Source organism: Heterodontus francisci, chromosome 31 (genome assembly GCF_036365525.1).
Source record: "Heterodontus francisci isolate sHetFra1 chromosome 31, sHetFra1.hap1, whole genome shotgun sequence".
Classification (NCBI taxonomy): domain Eukaryota; kingdom Metazoa; phylum Chordata; class Chondrichthyes; order Heterodontiformes; family Heterodontidae; genus Heterodontus; species Heterodontus francisci.
The window spans coordinates 60,763,917-60,790,164 of NC_090401.1; the positions used below are offsets into that span (position 1 = coordinate 60,763,917).

General features: G+C 42.7%; 1 protein-coding gene across 5 annotated transcripts in view; it reads right to left on the minus strand.

The window, feature by feature from the left end:
* The window catches only part of yrk (Yes-related kinase), a 334,423-nt gene that overhangs the window by 262,887 nt on the left and 45,288 nt on the right, over positions 1 to 26,248 (minus strand). For 2 of the 5 annotated variants that reach the window (XM_068011737.1, XM_068011738.1), the window contains exon 2: positions 8,148 to 8,232. The exons of 1 other annotated variant lie outside the window; for it this stretch is intronic. The gene's annotated coding sequence lies outside the window, so the exon portion shown is untranslated. Of the gene's footprint in view, positions 1 to 8,147; positions 8,233 to 17,730; positions 17,818 to 19,967; positions 20,060 to 26,248 lie in introns of all 5 variants that reach the window. 2 more of the 5 variants (XM_068011739.1, XM_068011740.1) reach the window with 2 other exon arrangements.

Genomic DNA, 26,248 nt, shown 5'->3' on the forward strand with positions numbered 1-26,248 from the left:
ATGAATATGAAGAGATAACAAAAGTATGTGAGAACAGAACACTTATTTCAATGGAAAATGTCAAATCAACCAAAGATAAATTGAAAAAACCCAAGCATTTTAGAGTTGGAGTGGGTAAATATAATATGAGACTATTTCATGATTCAGTGCGTTGGTGAAGCCTTGAGAGATAGTGCTCGGTTTGAACTAATATTCCTGAATGACCCAGTGTACAGAAATGTTGTAACAGGAAGTTATAGCACCTCAGGGGTCAGTGATAAATTTAGGATGATCTGGTATTCAGATTGAAGGCTGACTGTGGGCGGGAAAGCCAGCGAGATGCAGCCAGGGATCATTGCAGGTGATCCGTGACAACTGAGAAGATTGGAGGTCAGTGCGGGTGGGCTCAGAACAGGAGGCTGGAAAGAGAAAAGAGATTTCACAATGCAGGGGGAAGAGAAGAAATCACAGGGCATGGGGAAATGGAGATCAGGGAAATGGAGAGAAGTGATTGCAGCAGGTTAGCTTGGGGGAGTGGGGCTGGCGTGAGGGGGGTGGGGAAGCACTCTGCTCTTCCTGGATCACAAGCAGTGCTGGAAAAGCACTCACCTGCTGAATCTGGCAACTGCTGCTTCCCTGTGGCAGGCATTTCCCGAGCCTGGGAAACCCAGCCCACAGCCATTAAGTTCACAATGATTTATTAATCTGAGGCACGCAACCTCACCTAAATATTATAATCACTGACCCATCTCAGTAGAGTGAGTTATTCAACCAATCCCAAACCCATTCCAGTTAAACTGGTACGTTCACTTTGATTGGGGTTGGGTTTCCCATTTATTAAAATGTAATCAACCCCCTGCCCCACAAACCCCCCAACTCTGACTCTCTCCCACACATTGTGGGGGTTAAAATTACTTCCTAAATGTACAATTTTATGAAAACTTCACATTTATCGACTTTGAAGCAAATGAAACATTGAAATATTCGTGCTCAGAAAATGACCTCATCAAAACTGCTGCTCAGAAACACTGCAGCAAAATTGTCAAGGCTTGCGAAGTGTGAAATATGGTGAAAGAGACAATGTACAGGAGTTTGTATTGACTGTATCAAGTGTTTGTGTTTAACATATTCCAAATACCTCAAACACCAAATATATGTTTCAGTTGACAGAATGAAACTTGTAAAAGGCAAAAACCACAAATGCAAAAGTTGTGACTACAATCCACACAAGGCTGTTCCAGCCAATCCACTTGTTTAAAATGTGATATGGTAGCATCAACATATCCTCTCTTCTGCAGCAAAAGAAATTGGTTACTGCAATCTATTTGTCTTTATTCCTTTCAGTAGGTACAATTAATCCAAGCTAAAGCCTGGCTCGGGTATAAAATTAAAACACGACCCGGGCCCAACCCGACAACAGCCAACCCAAACCTGATCCGGGCCCGAGTCCTTTAATTTTTTTTAAGTGCCCGACCCTACCCGAACCCAACACATGTAGTCAGGTTTGGTCAGGTAGCCAGGCTTTACTGCAGAGTGCGGAGTCCGCGGAGACTGCACATTTCCTGCCTTGACGTCCTAAATATTCAATTGAAGATTACTTCCCAGAGCATGTCAGCACTGTCCATATCCAGCCCGACCCGACCTGAGCCCGAATGCTGGACCCAGAAGAGAGACCCAACCCGACCCGAATCCGACACATGGCGTCGGGTTTGGTCGGCTTCCGGCCAAGTAGCAACGCTTTAATCCAAGCTCAGTGGTCTGAATTATAGTGACCCCTGGGTGGCGGGAAAGGAGCCGGGGGATGGGGGGGGGTAAAATAGCGGGGACCCATGTTAGGACAGCTCCCCGATGCAGTCCCGCCACCAGATGCATTTTCCCAGTGGCAGGACTGCATGCAGACCAGGCAGCCAATTAGCATAATCAAAGACCCATTTAAGGGCCATTTTATGGGGCCGCCAGCATTTTGCTGATGGCAGCATAAACCCCCACCCCCCCCACCACCATATGAAGAGGCCGCCAGCTTAATGGAGGTGGCCTCCCTGCGAGAGCCCAGAGGTCAATGGAGCCGGAGGTTCGATGGCTCCAAGAGGGGGCTATGGGCAGGGAAGGCAACCCCTGAAGCCCCAATGATAATCCTCAGGGGGGTTTTCTCTCTGACCCTTGGCCGATAGCATCAGGAACCACCTGCCTTCATTGGATGACAGGCCCACTGGCGGCCAATTATGAGACAGCCTGTGGTAAAATTGCCAAGCAGGTGCTATTGCCAGTAAGTGCGGCCTTGAGACCTCGGGCTGCCAATACCTGCAGTAAAATTCAAGCCAATGTTTCAAATCAAAAACACAACAAGCTTCCTGAAGCTGGAACATTTTCTGCCCAGCACTTAGCATCCTAGTAAACTGCAACAGCCTTGAAATCGATGGATAAGAACAACAGGAAAATGACCCAAACAATAAAGCCAAAAACCAAAACATGGCTTCAAAAGAACCAAACAAGTCCAATAAAGAAACACTTCATTTCAACAGAAAACAAATAGGCCTGAGAACAGCAGGGTCAATTTTAACCCCCTAGGCCTAACGAGAATTGGGAAATGTGGTTGGGTAAAATACAGAGGCACGACTTGCCCCTCCAGGTTAGAACCACACTCTTACTCGCTAGTTTTTAACGTGCAGCCACATATTTTTTGCCCAGTGCAGGCCATGCCAGGGAAGCCTGGCACCATACAGGAGCTGGCATAGAAGTGGGTTACTAAGGTCAGTGATTTGAGTAGTTTTTAAGTTCCCTTAAGGGCCAGCAGGAGCAGGAGCATTCCTGGTTGATGCTGTGTTTGGGTCTAACTTATTTACCTGAGGCCCTGGTGCTAAAATGGCCTGCGATTCACGTCTGAAAGCTGGGCGAGCTCGATGCGTGTCTCCAGCTAATATCGAGGCTGATCAAATACTCCTCCTGTTTTGGTTCAAAATTCACTCAATATTTTTAACATGTCAGCAAAATGATGGTTCCACTGGCAGACAGGAAAACATATCAACCGAAAGCTGCATATTATGCCTGCCATGAATGGAATAGCAAGGCCGAGCAATAAGAATTGCCTTTTAATAATTGCCCAGAAGCCACATGCATTGCCCAGGACACTCTCCTTTCTACTTCCAAAGGCAGCTACTACTTAATTATTACCATTGCATCCAGGTTAAAACTTTGTTTTATTTACAAATAAATTAATTACACAGGCAAAAACTTCAAGATATTATTCTTTAGAAACATTTTTAAAAAAATAGATTCAATCAGTCCATCGGAGATTAAAATATTTTCTGCAGAACTTTTTTTTCACAGCTCCAATTATTTGCAAGACGTTTGGAAAAATAATCTTTCTTAGACATGCTGATGTATATGTATTTGGGTGAGACAATGGGCTGAATTCTAGAAGCTTTCCACTGGCCCACCCGCACGCCAAAGAGCTGCCACGCTTCTAAGTACAGCGGCTTATTTAAATAGCCGGAGCAGGCCGCCCCTCCCCCCCCGCCTCCCCCTCTCCCACCAATCACGTGGAGGGGGTGGGCTGTCCGTCCTTGGCAATGGCGTCAGCTGCTTGTGCACAGGCGCTGACGCCATTTTTAAAGAGCTTTTAGCCCCATCGGTAAATTTAAAGAGTTAAAGCTACATGGCATTAAAATAAATAAATACGTCTCTTTTGCCCCTCTCTCACCCCCTCCCATAACAATTAAATTAATTATTTGCCCTTTCCCCCCAAAACACTCACCTTTACCATCTGACCTTCTCCTCACCCTCCCCCCACCCAACTGCACAAACTTTAAACTATAACCCTTCCCACCACCCCGTACTCCCATGATGTTAATGTGACCCTCCCCACACCCCCAGCACTGATAAACTTACCTCCTCCCCCTCCCCACCAGCTTTGTGCCTTGTTCCCCTGGACGGGGATCCAAAGGTGCGGCAGAGCTTGCTGCAGGGGGTGAAGATCACGATGGGACTTCAAGAGGTGACGGGAGAGTAATTATTGCAGGTATTTTAATTTATTTAAATAGCGGTCCCATCGCCGACCGGCAGGGAGGCCACCACGAGGCCTCACCACTGCTGGCAATATCGGGCCGGGCCCCGCCGGCGTCGAGGTCCGTGGCGGGCCTCATCTGGGGCCAACTTCAGGCCCCCCCACTGCCACATATCCCAACATCGAGGGCTCTATATAATCCAACTCTATATTCTTGGTGACCGCATGCGCTTCAAACATCAATTTCAGAAACTGAAACAAAGCTAAAGGTTAAATTCTGGGGCTGAATTTTCACTTTGTGGGCAGGGAACGGGTGACGGGACTATTTCTGCATCCCAAATCCACCCCCAGAGGAAACAGTCACACTTGGGGATTTTGACTGGGGTGCTTGCTTGTTTGGCATGGAGACAATTTCCCTGTCCAATTGACACTGCAGTAAAGGGTAAGTAACTGAGAGGGTGCTTCAACATGAAGGTGCCCTCTCAGCAACTTTTTGAAAAAATGTAATCACATAATAGAAAAAGCAGCCAGGCCACCACTGTGGGGTGGACGGGATCCCCTCTACAGGGCGGTCTTTGGCTGCACCTGCACCCAGGGACACAGGGAGGGACCCCCCACCCCCGCCACTCCCTGGCCTGCCACTGGATGCCCAACTTCAAGCTGTTAAACTGCCCCCTGTCATGTCAGGAAACTGAAGACCAACTGGAAATTCCCAATTGGCTTCCATGTCCTACATTTAGAAAGGCTCTTAAGAAGTCTAATTGGCTGCCTGCCCCCATGAACCAGGCAGCATTGCCGGGCCCCGAACCCAACTCCGCTATAATGTCCGGCACCATGAAACCATCACACCAGCCGGCACCCATATTTTTGGGAACCATTTGCTCCCGACCTCAGTGGGCCCAAAAATCCTGCCCCTGAACTTGAACACTGAACCACTGCTGAGAAGCGATGGCAGTGCCTTTATCCAAAAGCAGCCTCTAATGTCACATATGTTTATCTTAAGACATTAACCATCCAACTTCCTTCCTGGCCATCCCCTGATATCAGCCATTACAGAGAACTTCCTCCATTTTGAAAACAAACTTGACCTCAATTAGTTTCTCAACACAACAAACGGAGGCCAGCTGAATCTTGTGAAATTGTGGATGATTCAGGACATGACTGTGTAGTGTCTACCCCAGCTCCAACAGACAAAAGAAACCGTTTCCCAGCGACAGATATATGAAAGAAATGTTCCCTATTTACGCAGGATGTAAACTATCAGTCTCACAACTGCACTAAAATATGAAGCCTTGCAATTTAATTTGCCACAATTTAACGCTTTAGGCATTTCCTTCTAGTTGTAAGACTGACTTCACTGAAATATCATTGCAGATATTAAACAGTAAAGACCTCTTCATAGTTAAGCCCAGAATTTTACAGACAAGATTCCTCTGTTGAAAAATCACAACGTCCAAATTTGTTTCACATGCAGGAGATTTCAAATGCTGGTCCTTTAAAAATGCAAAATACTAGGGGAAGGTGGTGAATGGGTTTACTTATTCATTCACACGATGTGGGCACTGCTGACAAGTCCAGCATTTATTGCCCATTCCTAACTACCCTTGAGAAGGTGGTCGTGGGGCACCTTCTTGAACCACTGCAGTCCATGTGAAGGTGCTCCAACATTGCTAGTTTTTTTTTCTCTACTCGCTGAGCCATTTCAAAGGGCAGTTAAGAGTCAACCACATTCCTCTGAGTCTGGAGTCGCACATCATAGAATTACAGAAGAATCACAGAATGGTTACAGTGCAGAAGGAGGCCATTCGGCCCATCGTGTCCGCACCAGCTCTCTGAAAGAGCAACTCCCTCAATTCCATTCCCCTGCCATATAGGCCACATCAGGTAAGGATATTGTTCCCTAAAGGACACTAGTGAACCAGCTGGATTTTTACAACAATCCAGGAATTTCATGGTCACAATTACTGAGACTAGCTTTTTATTCCAGATTTAATAATTAACTGAATTTAAATTCTTCCGCTGCAGCAGTGGGATTTGAACTCCTGTCTCTGGATCGTTGGATTACTAGTCAGTAACATAACTATTATTGGTTGGTATAGTCATGATTTTATTTTCTTTGTGACAAATTTTCTTTAAAGATCCCAAAAGGACTATTTTACAGGACAGTTCCAAATTTCATAAAGAGCTGAGTGCAATATCAGGGGGTTATTTCAACATCTATTTTATTCACACCTTCTGTTGCAGTGGATGTTTATATCAAGGAGTTGGATCACCTCCTTACAATGATGGCCATTTATTCCCTACTACAACAACAACTTATATTTATATAAGTATAAATCTCTGAGCATAACTGATTGCATCGTGGCGTCATCATGAACTAATGATAGGTCTACACCTGAAAGGTTAACTCACCTATCTTTTTCACTGATGCTGCCAGACCTGCTGAGTATTTCCAGCATTTCTTGTTTTTATTTCAGATTTCCAGCATCCGCAGTATTTTGCTTTTAACTTAAATATCAAAATATTTTTACACAGATAAGAAACAGTCACCATAGCTGAACAAACAATCAGAAAAGAGTGACGTATTATTGTACTTCCCACCACAGAAGTTAAATATTAATACTCTTTTAATTCATTTAGATCATACTTCACCTCTTCCCACCAACTCTAAGCCTTTACAATAGCTACAAACGATTTTCTAAACTCCATTCTAATGAAGAATGGCTCTATTGATTCTCCCACACACAAATCTCACATGCAAAAATGTTAGTTGCGGCTCCCAGATCTCTGGACCTTCCAGTTGCTGTGCTAATTCAGCACAGCCTGTGTGAATATACATGCCCAGGCATCTGTATTTTTGTAACAAAGAGGCACTCAACTACTTCATCTGTTACTGCCCACTGAGTGGTTCCCATGCACTAGCTGGGCGTTTCACTGTAACCTGATAGTCTCATTTACAATGCACATTTATAGGAGGTAGTGGGATTGGGAACACTAGTACAGTACAGTACAAATCCCACCTGTGTAACAGTAAAACCAGCACTAAACTCAGGTGTACTGGTGCTTTGGTAAGAGGCAACTCCTACATCATCATTAACAATCCAACTGGGTGGCAAACTGTCAAGTAGACACGAGACTGTTCCGAGTGTAGAAGGTACAAGTTGTTTCTGTTCCTGCATTGAGGTGAATAGTATAGATGTATTCATGGGGATGTATTCAGGCATGAAGGAGAAGGGAGTAGAAGGATATGATGATAAAGTGAGATGAAATATGGTGGGAAGAGGCTCATGTGGAGCATGAACACCAGAATAGACCAGTTGGGCCGAATGGCCTGTTTCTGTGCTGTAAATTCAATGTAATTTTACATAATGTGGCTCTTACAAAAGTCCCAATGCCCCACAAATTTTGAATTACTTTCCTATTTTTAAAAATACAGCAAATGGCTCAAGGACACTAACATGATGTGGTAAATATCACAGGAACAGCTGATTGGACAATTCAAGTTTAATGAATTCAGACTTCTGAGCAAAGCTATATGGCATGAAAAACAGGCGGTAGCAGAATGGCACTGGTTAAACCCTTCACCTGATTGTCCTCGCTGTTCTGTACCCCTGCTAATGTTGAATTTCACCCTTCGGAAAATAGAAAGCTGCAAGCAAACAAGCCTTTATGATATGGCGTTTGGACCACATGTATTGTCTACATTTTGCATGGCACATTATTCCATTGACAAAAACCGCCATACATTTTAGCTGAAAGAGTTTAAATGATTATATCCTGGCTTTTATAGTGGGAGGAAATCAGCTTAAACTGTTGCTTGCATTTGTATTTTTCTATATAAGGGTTCCAATTATTATGGAGAGATCTCATACATTTGTTACTGCATTACAAGAGTGATCATTTTAGGGGCTTGGATGCTGAAATTACAATCCAGGATATTAATGTATGAATGCTTAGCCTGTATATCTGAAAGTCCTCTGTGCTATTTTAATAGAAGCATTATTGAATATTGGAGGGAGGAATTGCAAATGAATGTGCTAGGTGTTTGTGTGTTCGTACCTCACAGTGTAATTTCAGAGTCCTCCCTTGCTGTATTTTACCAGCGCCGATGGAATGATGGTGCACTGCGATGGTTCACATAGTCAAATAAATTGCCAATACTCACTGTTGCACATGATGAATGGCCACTTGCTTGAGGTCATGTAGAGTCAGTGCTGCCTGCGAAATGAAACCCCAGCACGAGTCAGTGCCTTCGAGAGAGAATTAGATTTTAATAGAAAAATCAAAAGGAAAACATATAAAATATAAATAAGATCACTGAGCATCATATTCAACAATGCTGTGACCTTGATACTTCAACAGGACTGGACAGACTAGATGCAGGAAGGATTTTCCTGATGGCAGGGGACTCCAGGACCAGGGGTCACGGTCTAAGGATAAGGGGTAAGCCATTTAGGACTGAGATGAGGAGAGATTTCTTCACCCAGAGAGTGGTGAGCCTGTGGAATTCTCTACCACGGAAGGCAGTTGAGGCCAAATCATTGAATATCTTCAAGAAAGAGTTAGATATAGTTCTTAGGGCTAATGGGATCAAAGGATACGGGGAGAAAGCAGGAACAGGTTACTGAGTTTGGATGATCAACCATGATCATATTGAATGGCGGAGCAGGCTCGAAGGGCCAAATGGCCTATTCCTGCTCCTATTTTTCGATGTTTCTAACACTAACTCTGGTCAATCACAGAGGCAACAACCTGAAATGCAAACTGAAGGCAAGTTCAATTTACAAAACATTAACATTCTGCAATTCTAAAAGTAAACAGCTCATTTATAATGATCAAGAACCATGAAAATACCTTTAGGAACTTTACATTGTGATGTGAATCAGTTATTCCTACTCTGAGGTTATGAGTTCAATTCCCCCTATCAGAACCTGAGTTCAAAGTTTAGGATGACATTTCAGTACAGCACTGAGTTGGTGACACATTGCCAGAGGTCGTGCCCTTCACGCCAAACAGTAGATGGAGGTCCAGTGGCTATGTGCAGATGGATGTTAGGGACCTGAACTGTTTGCAAAGGTGCAAAGAACTCTCCTGGCCACAATTTCTCCAACAATCAATGTCAAAGTAATAAAACAGAATAGCCTGATCATTCGACTCATTGCTATGTGTGGAATCTTGCTGTGTTAAAAATAGACGCATTTCATAATTGATAGTCACTGCACTTCAACTAGAACAACAACTTTATATCGGGCCTTTAACAAAATAAAACTTCACAGGACCATTATAAAACAAAGTATGACATTGAACCACAAAAGGAAATATTAGGTCAGATGACCAAAACCTTGGTCAAAAAAGTAGGTTTTATGGAGTGACTTAAAGGAGGAAAGCAAGGTAGAGAGATAAAGAGGTTTAGGGATGTAATTCCAGAGCTTAGGACTTAGGCAACTGAAAGGCAGCAATTGTGGAGTGATTAAATTTGGAGATGCTCAAGAGGCCAGAATGAGATGAGCTCAGATATCTCGGAGGTTTGTGGGGCTGGAGGAGATTACAGAGATAGGGAGGGGCGAGACCATGGCAGGATTTGAAAACAAGGATGAGAATTTTAAAATCAAGACGTTGCTTGACTGGGAGCCAATGTAGGTCATCAAGCACAGGGGTGATGGGTGAACGGGACTTGGTGTGAGTTATGACACGGGCAGCAGAGTTTTGGATGACTCAAATTTACTATTTTACTAATGGCGCTTATTTTCCCTTCTTTATCATCAAACGCAAAGCCAATTTGCTACTGTTCATTTCACGATGACTACAGGAACTCTGAGACTGGTACCTCTTTAGGGCTATGTGCTCAATTACAATTTCATCCCCTAGTCAGGCCAAGCAGAGCTCTGTTCAGTTAATCCAAATTCCAGTTCCATTGTTAATGGCAGCAAAGAGTGGTCAGGGCAGTCAGCCTTTTCACCAAAGGGTTAAAAGTGACATTGAAGTAGTATCAGACCATGCAACTAGACTGGTTTGATATTTTCACTTCGTACAGCTGAGGCTGGGCTGTAGTCAGTGTGAAGCGGAGGCAGGGGTCAGCTCAATTCTTTGAGCTGATCTCATATACCCTTCTCAGAATTAGATCTTCCAACTTTACTCTAGAAAGATACAACATGGTTTACATTGATGGGAAATCCTGGCAGCTTTATTATTGGTATAAAGTGTGAAGAATAACAGGTCTCTTTACTTCCCCTCCCACAACCAGACAGTCAGAGATAAAGTTGCTTAAACAGTCAAAGTCAATGTTGCTCTCACATGACCAACAGGAAATATTTCTGCAAGGAAGGCGCATCTGCTAATTTCCCTCCATGCAGAGATGATCCCATCTCACAAAAGATTATATTCAGTGGTAAGATTAAGATTGGCTGAACCATTAAATAAAATGAACTTGAATGTTACTAAACAACGAGAGCCGAAGTCCTGTCCTTTGGGACTCTGTCTCCTGTTACAGCTGTCAGCTATAATCTTTTTTTAATTGCAATTGCTCTGAGGTTGCAATACACTGTCATATACCATTACAATCATGGTTCCTACATTACAACAGTGACTACACTTCTAAAGTACTTCATCAGCTGTAAAGCGCTTTGAGACATCCAGTGGTCGTGAAAAGCATTATATAAATGCATGTCTTCCTTTTTATATAGCTTGTGCAATACACAAAAAGCAGAAGACACAGTGCAGGGTGACAGTTAGTGTTGGTTTGCAGATGGCCTGAATCCAACTCAGGGACAAGTGGCTGCACTTGCCTCACAGACTTCCTGAAAGGCATAAGCCTAACTTAAAAGTGGCATTGTGAGAGAACCCACCTGAAAGTGTATTGACCTCATTTTAAACAGACTCAGCCTCATCTTAATACTGTTGCCAAGCAAGAACCAGGCATGGAAAGTACTTGCAATGTTCTACTTGCCTAGGTGGGGAATTACAAGCTGCTACAGCATTTAAAATCCTGCAAAGTAAATGTATATTATAAATATATGTAATTGTAAGTGTAGTGAGGCATCTCAGAGTACCATGCACTGTACTGAAAGAAACTGAACTGTATTGCACTATGTAATGCCAAATTTGAACTGTTCTGTAGTGTATCTTTACAAATTTTATGAATAAAGTAGATTTTTTGAAAAAAAATAGAAATTTAAAATCCTATAAGCTTAAGAAAGCAGACATTGTGATATTGTAATTTTAAATTCTACCAAGCTCAGAACAAATATCAATATGCTGGTAAAGGCTGCAGGAAGCCAGGTGAAGCCCCGTTCTTAGATAAGATAATAGAAACTCTCCCAGAGGCCATCAGGCAGAAGACAGCAGGTTCTTCTATGGCAATGGGTGATGCAGCCTTGGGAGAATGGGAGGAGGTGACTGCTTCTATCACACCATGCACATGAGAACAGTGTCGAGAAATGTCTGATGAACTTACCAGGTCAGTTAATATAGAAAAATCCACCATAAATTTCCATCAGTACAGTCAACTAATCATGCATGACATTTACAATTACCTCCTCTTCACATTGTCTTATGAGTACTTTCAAACCTTGCCATGAATCCCTGTGACATTAAACGCACTTTACTTCCCCTAGCCTTCACCTGAAGTGTGCCTTCAGTCGCATCTTTATCTGCATTCAACCTAAAAGAACCTTTCTATCTAATACCTACATTATAACAATGACTACATTTCAGAACTACTTCATTAACACAATGACACATTGACACACCCACAAATACCTGTTGTTACCAGTGACATAAAGGGATATGGGGATAGTGTGGGAAAAAGGCATTGAAGTGGATGATCAGCCATATTGAATGGTGATGCAGGCTCGATGGGCTGAATGGCCTACTCCTGTTCCTATGTTCCTATGTGAAATTGGAAATTCTCATTTTGTGCTCTGCGTGCAGGAGATCACAGCATTAACAGGAACTGGACTCCTAACTTTAGATGTCAAACATTGGGTGAAACCCTTAAAATCTTGGGACGAGAGACCATGAGATCTCCAGAAAATGGTGAAACAGGGAGCTTGCTGCCAGCCTAAGATTGGTTATAAATTTCTCCTGCTCTTCCCTCTCAGCCTATTCTCTAGCTCACTTATTTCCAGTAAAGCTTAGAATTAAGCCTTTTACCAGGTTATTCCTTCTACTGAAATCTCGAATGAAAAGACTGCACAAAATGACACAAATATAACCTGCCTTCTTCTGCTCATTCTCCAGATGTACTACAGAAAATATTGAGTGCGTGAGCATATGGCAGGCAGCACATGCACTGAAAGCTAAAGGATTGGCCGGAACAGCCAATTTTCACTCGCAAGCACTGACAACGGTCCAAAAGTCACCAAAAAAGTCCCAAACTCACCACCACCTTCTCAAGGGCAATTAGGGATGGGCAATAAATGCTGGCCTGGTCAGCGATGCCCGTATCCCACGAATGAATAAAAAAAAGAGAACAACTGGCATGTGTGCTGGAGGCAGGGCAGGTCCCGAATCTGGATTTATATTCCAGCTTTAGATGTTACCTTGGAATGCAAAGCCTGTCACAGCAGTGATAAAATTGCAGTACATGGTCAGGCTAGGTCAGTCCACAGCCATACATTGACGTGAGATGTAGACCAAAACTGACCACGGCTGGATAGGAAATGCACCAATTCATTGCAAATTGATAAAAATACATTAGTTGAAGTGAAGCAGACAGGATCCTCTGAAATAAACCCTATTCTCAGAGGCGCAATCAAGCACTAAGGCCTGAGTACATCACACCAACGCTCGACCACATTTGATTATTTTCTGATCTTATGCAGAAGACATTTTACACATCTGGGCAGAAAAATGCAACAGGTTTCACAAGTTCAAATCCTTTTTTTGTCAGCAATTACTCGGCAATCATGTCAACCATTGCAGTGATCTGCAAATTAGTTATGTTTCTTCCATTGCCCTCTCTCCAGCATTCCACTGCATATCATAAAGGCTCCACTGCAAATAATGATTATGTGCATTGGGAGGACACACTGTGGTACTTGGCTTTCTGGCCCTGACAGTAAAGCAGAGAGCAACGTTAGGGACATAATTCATCGCTGGTTTATTCACTGGTAACAACTTCTTCCCTGTAAACTGCTCAGTCCAATCATGTGTAATTAAAAATATAAAAACTTTATTTTGTGAGGATGTATCACAGAAGGAGGTTGTTGCATTTCATGTGACAGAGAGTTGGTCAAATGGAATTCAAAGTGACAACAGGCAGGCACTTGCTTTATGAAATTCACATTATATTACTTGTTACCTTCAGTAAATTGATAGTTGAAATAAAACTCAATTTATTGTAACTTGTATAAAACATTGAGGTGAGGGACACTGATAACAACGCCTTTTTCATCAGATATATCACAGCATCACAGAATTGTTACTACACAGATAGAGGCCATTTGGCCCATCGTGTCTGCACCAGCTCTCCAAATGAACAATTCACCTAGTGCCATTCCCTGCCATCTCCCCATAACCCTGTGCATTCTTCCTTTTCAGATAACAGTCTAATTTTCTTTTGAATGCCTCAATTGAATCTGCCTCCACCACACTCAGACAGTGCATTCCAGATCTTAACAACTTGCTGCGTGAAAAAGTTTTCCTCATGTCACCATTGCTTCTTTTTGCCAATTACCCTAAATCTGTGTCCTCTTGTTCTCGATCCTTTCACGAGTGGGAACAGTTTCTCTCTATCTACTCTATGCGGACACCTCATGATTTTGAATACCTCTATCAAATCTCCTCTCAGCCTTCTCTTCTCCAAGGAAAATAGTCCCAACTTCTCCAATCTATCTTCATGACTGAAATTCCTCATCCCTGCAACCATTCTCATTAATCTTTTTTATACTCCAATGTCCTCACCTCTTTCCTAAAGTGCAGTGCCCAGAACTGGACGCAATACTCCAGTTGAGGCTGAACCAGTGTTTTATACAAGTTTAATATAATCTCCTTGCTCTCCTAGGATCCTATACGCTTTATTAACCACTCCCTCAACCTATCATGCCACCTTCAATGACTTATGCACACATACACCCAGGTCTCTCTGCTCCTGCACCCTCTTTAGAGTTGCACTCTTTATTTTATATTGTCTCTCCGTGTTTTTCTTACCAAAATGAATTGTTTCACACTTCTCCGCACTGAACTTCATCTGCCATCTGTCCGTCCATTCCACCAACTTGTCTATATCCTTTTGAAGTTCTACACTATCCTCCTCACAGTTCACAATGCTTCCAAATTTTTTATCGTCAGCAAACTTTGAAATTGTGCCCTGTACACCAAGGCCTAGGTCATTAATATACATCAGGAGGAGCAAGGGTCCCAACACTGATCCCTGGAGAACTCCACTACAAACATTCCCCCAGTCTGAAAAACAATCACTAACCACTACTCTCTGTTTCCTGTCTCTCAGCCAATTTCATATCCCTGTTGCTCCTGTCACTTTTATTCCATGAGCTATAACTTTGCTCACAAGTCTGTTGTGCATCAAATGCCTTTTGGAAGTCCATGTACACCACATCAACAGCATTATCCTGACTGACCTTCTCTGTTACCTATTCAAAAAACTCCAGCAAGTTAGTTAAACACAAGTTTCCCTTAACAAATCTGTGCCGGTTTTCTTTAATTAACCAGCATTTGTCCATGTGACTATTAATTATATGGATTAGAATGGGAGTCGGGTTTTTTTGGCCAGCGCAGAAACAAAGGGCCTCCTTCTGTGCTGAAATTTTTCTATGATTCTTTGGTTCTAATTCTGTCCCAAATTATTGTTTCTCGAAGTTTCCCCACAACCGAAGTTAAACTGACTGGCCTGTATTTGCTGGGCTTATCTTAACACCCTTTTTTGAACAAGGGTGTAACATTTGCAATTCTCCATTCCTCTGGCACCACCCCTGAGTCTAAGGAAGACTGAAATATTATGGCCGGTGCCTCTGTAATTTCCACTCTCACTTCCCTCAGTATCCTTGGATACATCTCATCCAGTCCTGGTGCCTTATCGACGTTAAGTACAGACAGCCTATCCAATACTTCCTCCTTATCAATTTTAAATCCTTCTAATGTGCTAATTATCTCCTCTTTCACCGTGACCTGGGTTGCATCTTTTTCCTCCATAAAGATAGATGCAAAGTATTCATTTCATACCTCAGCTATGCCTCCTGCCTCCATGTGTAAATACCCTTTTCGGTCCCTAATCAGCCCCACTCCTCCTTTTACCACCCTTTTACTATTTATATGTCTATAGAAAACTTTGGGATTCCCTTTTATGTTAGCTGCAAGTCTCTTTTCTTACTCTCTGTTTCTCTTATTTGCTTTTTCACTGCCCCTCTGAATCATCTATATTCAGCCTGGCTCTCCATTATATTATTCACCTGACATCTGTCATAAGCACATTTCTTCTTCTTTATCTTAATCGCTACTTCAATCATCATCCAGGGAGCTCTGGATTTATTTTCCCTTCCTTTCCCTTTCGTGGGAATATACTTTGACTCTGCCCGAACTATCTCTTCTTTGAAGGCAGCGCATTGTTGAGGTACCGTTTTGCTGCCAACCTTTGACTCCAATTTATCTGGTCCAGATCCATTCTTACCTCATTGAAGTTGGCTTTTCCCCAATTTATTATTCTTACTCTAGATTGTTTTTTGTCCTTTTCCATATCCAGCCTAAACCTTATGATACAATGATCATTGTCCCCTGAATGTTCTCCTACTGACACTTGATCCACTTGGCCCACTTCATTCCCAAGAACCAGGTCTAGCAGTGCCTCCTTTCACATTGGACTGGAAACATACAACTGTAGAAAATTGATAAGGAGGAAGTATTGGATAGGCTGTCTGTACTGAACACACTCTAGAAACTCTTGCCCCTCTCTGCCTTTTACACAACTACTATCCCAATCTATATTCCGATAATTAAAATCCCCCATTATAATCACTCTATAATTCTTGCACCTCTCTGTAATTTCCTTGCAAATTTGTTCCTCTACAACTTTCCCACTAGTTGGTGGTCTATAGACAACACCAAGCAATGTAATTGCACCTTTTTTGTTCCTTAGCTCTAGTCAAATAGATGCTGTCTTTAACCCCTCTGAGACATCCTCTCTCTCCAGCACTGCAATGCTCTCCTTAATCAGTACTGCCACCCCTCCCCCTTTTCTTCCTTTCTTTTCTTTCCTGAACACCTTGTATCCAGGAATATTTAACACCCAGTCCTGCCCTTCTTTGAGCCAGGTCTCTGTTATAGCCACATCATCATATTTCGACAAGGCAATCTGCAACGGTAACTCACCAATCTAATTTACCACACTACCTGCATTCACAGACATGCACAATAACCCTGATTCAGGCTTTATTACTTTCTCCCTTATTCTGACCTGACCTAATAACTTACTATTTCCTACTCTAGTGCTATCTATCTCTCCCAGTATTCTGTGCACCTTGGTATTCCTCTCTGATATTATCTCCTGGTTTCCACACCCCTGCAAAGTAAGTTTAAACCCTCCCCAATAGCACTGGCAAGTTGCCTGCAAGGAACTCAGTCCCGGCTCTATTTATGTGCAACCCGTCCGGCTTGTACAGGTCCCATGTCCCCCAGAGCCGGTCCCAATGTTCCAAGAATCTAAAGCCCTCCCTCCTGCACCATCTATCCAGCCACACATTCATCTGCTTTATCCTCCAATTTTTATACTCACTTGTGCGTGGTACTGGGAGTAATCTGGAAATAATATCACAATAATTGTCAAATTTCAGAAATAATCCATAATAAATCATTGATTTTCAGTCCGCAAATGACATAGAATTGCATAGCATGTGTAGCACAGAAACAGGCAGTTCAGCTCAGCTGGTCTACACTAGTATTCATGCTCCACACAAGCCTCCTCCTACCTATTTCATCTGTTCCTATGAGCATATCCTGCTAATCCTTCCTCCATCATGTACATATCTAGCTTCCTCTTAAATGCATCAATGTTAGTTGACTCCATGTGGTAGCAATTTCCGCACATCACATCACATTCTGCCTAAGTGTGCAGCGAAATGATATAAGCTTTATTTTATGAATACTTGACTCAAAGCCGCCAGGAGCTACTCAATACTATGGGGTGCATCTGCAGATATTCAGAAACACTGAACGATATCAAATAAATGGGTTAAAGCCTCTGCTATAACAGCAGAAAGAAGACTTTCAAACAAATGCAGCAAAGAGATTGTATTCCTGCATCCCGTGATGTAACATCAGGGCCCCAATTTGCTGACTGACTTCTGCAAGATGAGGGGTTGACAAGTGAAGGGCTGCCAAAACATTGAGACAAAACAGCTCAGCAGCCACCCACTAATATTCCCCAGGTGCTTTTGCATTGCCTTTTCCTGCTGTTCCAGTCCAGGGGAAGTGATTTGTGTCTGCTGCACTCCTTTGACTTTTTAAATCAGGTATCCATCACTCTGGGCTCTGCGAGTTGTGCTGACACCAAATTACTTATATAGAAATTACAGCACAGAAACAGGCCATTCTGCCCAACTGATCTATGTTGGTAATTGAATGCAAACATCAAGACTGACTCCCTGCAAACTACCTAATGGCACATTTAGGAACTAATTTTTGTGACTCTACAATACTGTTGATTCCCCAAATTTTGAGGCATCGGTATTACAGTGGTAAACCCCACAAGCCCCTTGCCGGCATCACTACTACAAGCTGAAAAACTATAAACTTACATTTAATAGGTTTATTTCTCCCTCGGGTGACAGAGAAATCCTATAAAGCAGCACGAGACAGCCCCAGTGCAGGATTTCAAACAGGCTCTAGAAACAAAAAGTCTTCAATTTAGATAGCACGAGAAGCCATTGCAAATTTAAAATTCTCATCTTTGTTTTCAAATTCCTCCATGGCCTCTTCCCTCCCTATCTCACTAACTTTCTCCAGCCCTACAACCCTCCGAGATATCTGCACCTCTAATTCGAGCCTCTTACCTCTCGCCCCCAATTTTAATTTTTCCACCATTGGTGACCTTGCCTTCAGCCACCTGGACTTTAAGATCTGGAATTCCCTCATTAAACCTTTCCACCTCTCTCCTCCTTAAAGACGTTGTTTCAAAGGTACCTTTGAGCAAGGACATATGGCGGAGAAATTTTTTCGCACAGCATCACTTCAAGCAACATTATGCAGACTACATAAATTCCCTAAAGGTAGGCAGCATCACAGGACAGTATCTGTGCGACCCGTGGGGGTTTCTTCAATGATACCCATGTACAGTTACATTTTGTAGCAAGAAGATTTTTGGATCCATATCAGTACAAACATTCAAAACGATCATGCCATCAAACTAACATTGCTTCTCAAACTTTGTACTAAGGAGCAAAATTCTAACGCGACCCTTTCAGCATAAATTCACCTGACCAGGGCTCTGCTAAGTAATCTATCTGCGCAACTCTGACTCTCATTTCCCTGTAGCTCAGTGGTTAGAGCTCTCACCTTTGAATCAGCAAGTTCTGGGTTCTGGTCCTACTGAGTGCAACAATCCAGATTAACACGCACGTTCCTTCTAAACTGTGCACAATTTAACCCTGCTTTGCTACCACACATGTGTGGTTATGCAAAATGATTTAAAAAGGGCCTGCATATTTAAATAAATTGGTCATGTACTACAAAAAAAACAGAGGGTATATTGGCTGACACTTGAATTGCAGTATTGAGCGGGTGTCGTATTGTCTTTCAGATGCGATGTTTGAGGTCCTGTCTGCCCTATTCGGTGGATGTAAAAGATCCCATGGCACTAGCTTGAAGAAGAGCAGGGGAGTTCTCCCTGGTGTCCTGGCCAATATTTATCCCAGTTTATCTGGTCATTATCATATTGTTGTTTGTGGGAGCTTGCTGTGCGCAAATTGGCTGCTGCATCTCCCACATTGCAACAGTTATTACATTTCAAAAAGTACATTGTTAGCTGTAAAGCATTTTGGGACATCCTGTGGTCATGAAAGTTGTTATATAAATGCAAGTCTTTCGTCATACCCATCCTGGGGTTGCTTGATATTGGTTAGAAATCTGAAAAGTAATCCATTTAACAGCATAGTCATCCCTCAATAATTTCCTGGCTCCATAAATTAGTCCTGTCTTTGTTGTATTTGCAGGTAAATGAAAACATTTTATTTTGCACATAGTTATCCGGTTAACTTTTACCAACGCAATGCTAAATCATACCACTTTAAAATGCTTCTTGTTTGTTGAAGGCAACATAGACTGCGTGTGCACCAACAAATGGCCTTGACTTTAGCATAACATTATAGGCAAATAGGATTGCTGGATTAGAGTTGTGCTTTGGTACATCAATGTCCCTGTCTATCCTGTCTAAAAAGCTGAATGGATTAGATCAATGACTCTTTTCAATTTTGAATCGTGTGATTTTTAAAGTAATATTTTCCCCTAAGTTATCAAGTGACACGGAGGCTTTTAGAATTTGTACGTTCTCCTTTATGATTTTATTTTAAACATGATTTCTGCTGCCCTCAAATTGAAGAGTTTTTTTTATCCTTCGACCTCTGGAAAGAAGGCCCCTTTGTTTTGGGTTTTGTTGGATAATCCTTAATTAAAGTAACAGTAAAGTAAAATAACACCCACTGGAAGTGGTTAGCAAATTCTGCTTGGGTCCACAGTGACAGACAATCTGTCCCTTCATGCAGAGCTCGATGCACACATAGGGAAAGCAGCTACCACCTTCAGCTGACTCACACAACACACATGGAGGGCTGAATTTTACCAGCCCCTCAACGCCGCAGGTCTCGGCGGGGGGCGGTATAATTCTGCGGGGAGAGGCCCACCTCGACCCGCGATATCGAGAAGATCCCGCCGCATATTACCGGCAGCGGAGGGACATCGGTGCGGCCCCCCACCGCCTGGCAGTGGGCCCTTTATCTCCATATTTAAATTAACAATAATAAAATGTAAATGTACTTACCTGCAGGCCTCAGCTGTCCCACACCAATTTTACGGCAGCCATTCGTGCTCCGCATGCCTTTGGAACTCCATACTGAGTTCCGAGGCAGGAACCTGGTGGGAAAGGTGGAGGAATAAAATTTTCAGGGCGGGAGGGGTGGAGAAGCGTGAAAAACATTTTTGATTGGATGTGGGGATGGTGGGAAGGGGTTGAAGGGCAAAAGATTGAAGGTTGGGAGGGGAGGTTCGGGTATTTGAAAAAGCCAATTGTTGGTCATACGAACATACATATGAACATATGAATTAGGGGCAGGAGTAGGCCACTTGGCCCCTCGAGCCTACTCCGCCATTCAATATGTTCATGGCTGAACTGATTACTCTACATTTCCACCTACCCCCCATAACCTTCCACCCCCTTGCTTATCAAGAATCTATCTACCTCTGCCTTAAAAATATTCAAAGACTCTGCTTCCACCACCTTTTGAGGAAGAGAATTCCAAAGACTCACGACCCTCTGAGAGAAAAAGTTTCTCCTCACCCGTCTTTTTTTAAACAGTGACCCCTAGTTCTAGATTCTCCCACAAGGGGAAACATCCTTTCCACATCCACCCTGTCAAGACCCCTCTGGATCTTATGTTTTTCAATCAAGTCGCCTCTTACTCTTCTAAATTCCAGCGGATACAAGCGTAGCCTGTCCAATCTTTCCTGGTAATACAGCCCGCCCATTCCAGGTATTAGTCTAGTAAACCTTCTCTGTACTGCCTCCAACACATTTACATCCTTCCTTAAATAAGGAGACCAATACTGTACACAGTACTCCAGATGTGGTCTCACCAATGCCCTGTATAGCTGTAGCATAACCTCCCTACTTTTGTATTCAATTCCCCTCATGATAAACGATAACATTCTATTCGCTTTCCTAATTACGTGCTGTACCTGTATACTAACCTTCTGCGATTCATTCACTAGGACACCCAGATGCCTCTGCATCTCAGAGCTCTGCAATCTCTCACCATTTAGATAATATGCTTCTTTTTTATTCCTCCTGCCGAAGTGGACAATTTCCCACTTTCCCACATTATACTCCATTTGCCAGGTCTTTGCCCACTCATTTAACATATCTATATCCCTTTGTAGCCCTCTTATGTCCTCCTCACTAGTTACTTTCCTACCTATCTTTGTGTGATCAGCAAATTTATCAATCATACCTTCGGTTCCTTCATTTAAGTCATTTATATAAATTGTAAAATGTTGAGGCCCCAGCACAGATTCTTGTGGCACACCAACCAGAAAATGATCCATTTATGCCTACTCGCTGTTTCCTGTTAGCTAGCTAATCTTCTATCCATGCCAATATGTTAACCCCTACACCATGAGCTTTTATTTTCTTCCATAATATTTGATGTGGCACCTTATCAAATGCCTTCTGGAAATCTAAGTACAATACACGTAACTCCTTCAAAGAACTCCAATAAATTGGTTAAACATGATTTCCCTTTCACAAAACCATGTTGAGTCTGCCTGAGTACCTTGAATTTTTCTAAATGCCCTGCTATAAATTCTTTAATAATAGCTTCTAACATTTTCCTTAAGATAGATGTTAAGCGAACTGGCTTGTAGTTTCCTGCTTTCTGTCTTGCTCCCTTTTTGAATAAAGGAGTTCATTCACTCTTTTCCAATCGAAAGGAACCTTCCCTGAATCTAGGGAATTTTGGAAAATTAAAACTAACGCATCAACTATCTCACCAGCCACTTCTTTTAACACTCTAGGATGAAGTCCATCAGGACCCGGGGACTTGTCAGCCCACAGCTCCAACAATTTGTTCAGTACCATTTCCCTGGTGATTGTAATTTTCTTGAGTTCCTCCCTCCCTTCCATTTCCTGACTTACAGCTAATACTGGGATGTTACTTGTATCCTCAATAGTGAAGACCGATGCAAAATATCTGTTCAATTCATCTGCCATCTCCTTATTATCCATTATTAATTCCCCAGACTCACTTTCTATAGGACCAACGCTCACTTTGTTAACTCTTTTCTTTTTTAAATATCTATAGAAACTCTTATTATCTGTCTTTATATTTCTAGCTAGCTTTCTCTCATACTCTAATTTTACCTTCCTTATCAATCTTTTAGTCATTAATTGCTGTTTTTTTATATTCTGTCCAATCTTCTGACCTGCCTCCCATCTTTGCGCAATTATAGGCTTTTTCTTTAAGTTTGATACTATCTTTAACGATTTTAGTTGACCTATCCCTTAACCTGATTTGCCAGTTCACTTTAGCTAGCTCTATTTTCATGCCCTCATAATTGCCCTTTTTTAAGTTTAAAATACTAGTCTTGGTCCCACTCTTCTTTCCCTCAAACTGAATGTAAAATTCAATCATATTATGATCGCTGCTACCTAGGGGTGCCTTAATTATGAGGTCATTAATTAATCCTATCTTGTTGCACAACATCAGGTGTAATATAACCTGCTCTCTGGTTGGCTGCAGAACATATTGTTCCAAGAAATTATCCCCAAAACAGTCTACGTACTCCTGATCTAGGCTACCACTACCCATCTGATTATTCCAGTCTCACTGTGGGTTTAAAATCCCCCATAATTATTGCTGTACCTTTCTGACAAGCTGCCATTATTTCTTCCTCATTTCAGGCAATGAAATGACCATTGGGGGTGTTGGGGAAGGGCCTCCACTTCTCAATAAAAATTGCACTTAAATACCTTTAAATATGGAAATTAGTCATAAGGGCTTAAAGCCCTTTAAAAATGGTGTCAGTGCCTGTGCGATGGCACTGGACGCCGTTGCCGGAGACACGGCGTCTGCCCCCTCTATGTCATCAGGGCAGTCGCTCCGCCATCTCCCACACGTAATATCACGGGAGCTCCTCGGCGGCACTTCCATGTCAGAAGGCAGCCGAGTTGAAAACGCACTGCCACAGAGTGCAGTGCGCAATTAGAATTCAGGCTGGAATAACACCTAGCTGACCCTTAGGACCAAGCTGATGGTTTATAAGGCCTGTGTTCTCAGCACCTTGATGTATGGCTGTGAAACATGGGTGATTTACAGCTACCAGGAAAAGAAGTTCAATAATTACCATCTTCGCTGTCTACGGCACATTATGAGTATTCTGGGTATATATGCTGTCAAAAACAACATCACTTGTCAGATCCACATGCGGCACTTGTTGCAGAAGCTGCCTCTCAAGGATTGGCCTTCACAGCCATCAGCAAAGGTGCATTATAGAGGACACAAGAAACATTTCAGTAATAGCTGTAAATCAGGAGGTGGAAGGAAGAGAGGAACTTGTGAAATTACAATCACCAGGGGAGCAGAACTGAGCAAACTGATGGAGCTGTGGGCTGACAAGTTTTACTTAGCAGCCTCCTGGGAGACCTCAGCTGCCCAAGGCCACTAGTAAAATACCAGTGGTGGTGGGAGGAAGCCCTTAAGTGGCAGTTAATTGGCCATTTAAGGGCCTTGATTGACCTGGGGTAGGCCGTCCGTTTCTCTCCACCACCGCCCCTCGTAAATTTGCAGCGGGGGCAGGACAGTGACAGGAACAACACCCCCACCTCCCACTCAATTTTACGACCTACCATCCCCCCCCACCCCCACGCCAGCAGCCCACTCCTGCCAGGTGGGGGGAGGCATAAAATTCCAGCCCTTAACTACAATACAGCTGATATTAACCATATCTATTTATATGGCTTTCTATATAATTGATGTTGACTTTACGGATCAAAGATCCAATAAATGATTTTACTCGCACCTTTGTAAGAAAATAAAAGTGTGCACTCACTCAATATTTTGCCCACAACATTCATGTTTCAATTCTCATTCGAAAAATAAAACTAAAATAGGGAGGGTGAAGGCTGGGAAATCCAAGTGCAGCATCAAACAGATAGATTGAAGGACCTACTATTTTGAGGAAACTAATTTTGATGATGTGGAGTTTATGGTGGGACATCTTATTGTAAACATGCTGCACTTCAGTGTCACACACCTGTTACTGTCACTTTGTGGGATTTACAGGTTCCTCCTCATGTAAACCAAATCAGTAAATGTCCATGTTAATAAAAAAAAGGGACATAGCCGGTTCATCAAAATAAATAGAAAAATATAAAAACATACAGAACAGGTTTCAAAGTAATTGACATGAATTGTGTCTCAGAGTCTCTGGAAGATTTCAAATGGATTATTAATTCTCCTTCTGTGGAGCAGCTACAAATCAAGTAGCAAGTCCCTGTACCAGTGATCAAGTTGTTATTAGTAACACAGTGAGTACCACGGTACCATGGATCATAATCAATTAACTAATCTACAGATTGACTAGTTTACAACCAGCTATTTTTCCTCGTAGTCTTTTAAATTGTCTGCTATAGAAAACAGCTGAACTCCAGAGGTGAGGTGAGAGTGACTGCCCTTGACATCAAGGCAGTATTTGAGTAGGAAACTGTTTACTATGCAACTGTGTCTGTTGCTCCATTTCAGAAAAACACTTCCTAAAATGGAGGATGGGGAAGAAAAATATTAAAGAATACGCAAGTCCTTTTGCACAAGTCTACGCAGCTGTTCAACAGTGGAACTCCCAGAAGTTTCAAAGCATGCTGCCGGTCTGTTGGGATTGGTACCAGATTTAAATGCTACCATCCATGAGGAAGGCCAGGAGATATAATTATTTAGGCCACTGAAACACTTTGCATGTTCCATGTCATGCTCCAGACCCTCATCATGAAAACTCTATTGATCAACATACATGCTAAGTCTCAGGGGTTTGGGAGCCCAGACTGTGTGTTAGCCTCACAGACCAGGTTTGTCTCCCCTCAATACCACTCCTACTGAAATCAGCTGTCCATAGAAGTAATTCTAGCCAATGTATACCATACATGGGAACTCTCACAAGGACAGGAATTCCTGCCCACAATGCACAGTAGCCTTGGCGGAACAGGCTTGAAGGGCTGATTGGCCTCATCCTGTTCCTATGTTCCTAATCAGGATTCCTGCTGTAAAATGGGATGGTAGAGAGACCAAACTAAGGCCTTAGAATTACATAAAAATGATAACCCATAAACAGGCCATTTCACCCAACCAATTCATGCTGGTGTCTATTAGTGCATGGCTACCCGACCCGAACCCGACGGGACCCAACGACATGTGTCAGGTTCAGGTCGGGTCGGGTCTCTCTTCTGGGTCCAAAATTCGGGCTCGGATCAGGTCAGGCTGGACGTGGAGAGAGATCAGGACAAACAGAAATCAGAGGTGAGAAGAGTGGCGGGGGCGGGGGGGGGTGGGGGGAAAGGAGGGGAAAGAAACAGTTACAAGTTCCAACAGAAAGCACCCGAGTGAAATTAACCCAACCCCTTAAACTCTGAAATCTATCAAGTGCGGGAGAAACTGACAAGCCCGGGGAAGATACCGTAACTGCAGTAATTACAGAAACATCAACTGAGCTCTTGGCTTAATCTATACTTGGCCCAAGGATTTAAAATTATCAGGAAATAGGGAGATTAAACTTCCCAACTCGATTTCTCCATGGAGATTTTTTTTTTGCTAATGACATCGGAACTTGATACAGTTCAGAAGCTTGTTTGTTACATTGCATGATTTCCTGAAGTGGATACTTTTTTTCCCACGAGTGCTCAGGGTCGCGGGGCCTTCACCTGTTTGAAATCAGTGTTTGTTTTTTTTTAAAACTTTATGATGTTAATTGAACAGGGGTACATCAACAACTGGCACCAGTACTGGATCACTGGTCTAAAGCCTGGCTACATGACCAAACCCGAATACATGTGTCGGGTTCGGGTCAGGCATTTAAAAAAATTAAAGGACTCTGGCTCGGGTCGGGTTCAGGCTGGCTGTTGTCAGGTCGGGCCCAGGTCGGGTTTTAATTTTATACCCGAGCCAGGCTTTAGTATCTATTTGGTCGGGTAGCCAGGCTTTACACCAGTGATCGAGTGCAGGTGCCAGCTGTTGATGTACCCGTGTTCAATTAGCATCATAAAGTTTAAAAAGCTTACTACATGAACAGTACTACTATTCCCATATGACCATCCTGTTCACATCCTTTTTTACCCCTTTTCCTCAGCCCCAATTTTTGGACTTTCTTTATATTTCTTCATAACAGGCTGAAACTTTGTGAATCTGTATTGTACCCTCTCTGTTGCCTGAACATCTTACCTGCAAATGTGGAGCCCAAAATTGCATCAGCTCTCTGGCTGTAGTTCTAGATAGATTCATGATTTTATATTCTATACCTCTTGCAACTAAACCCTGTGTGAATCCAATATACTTAGATGTC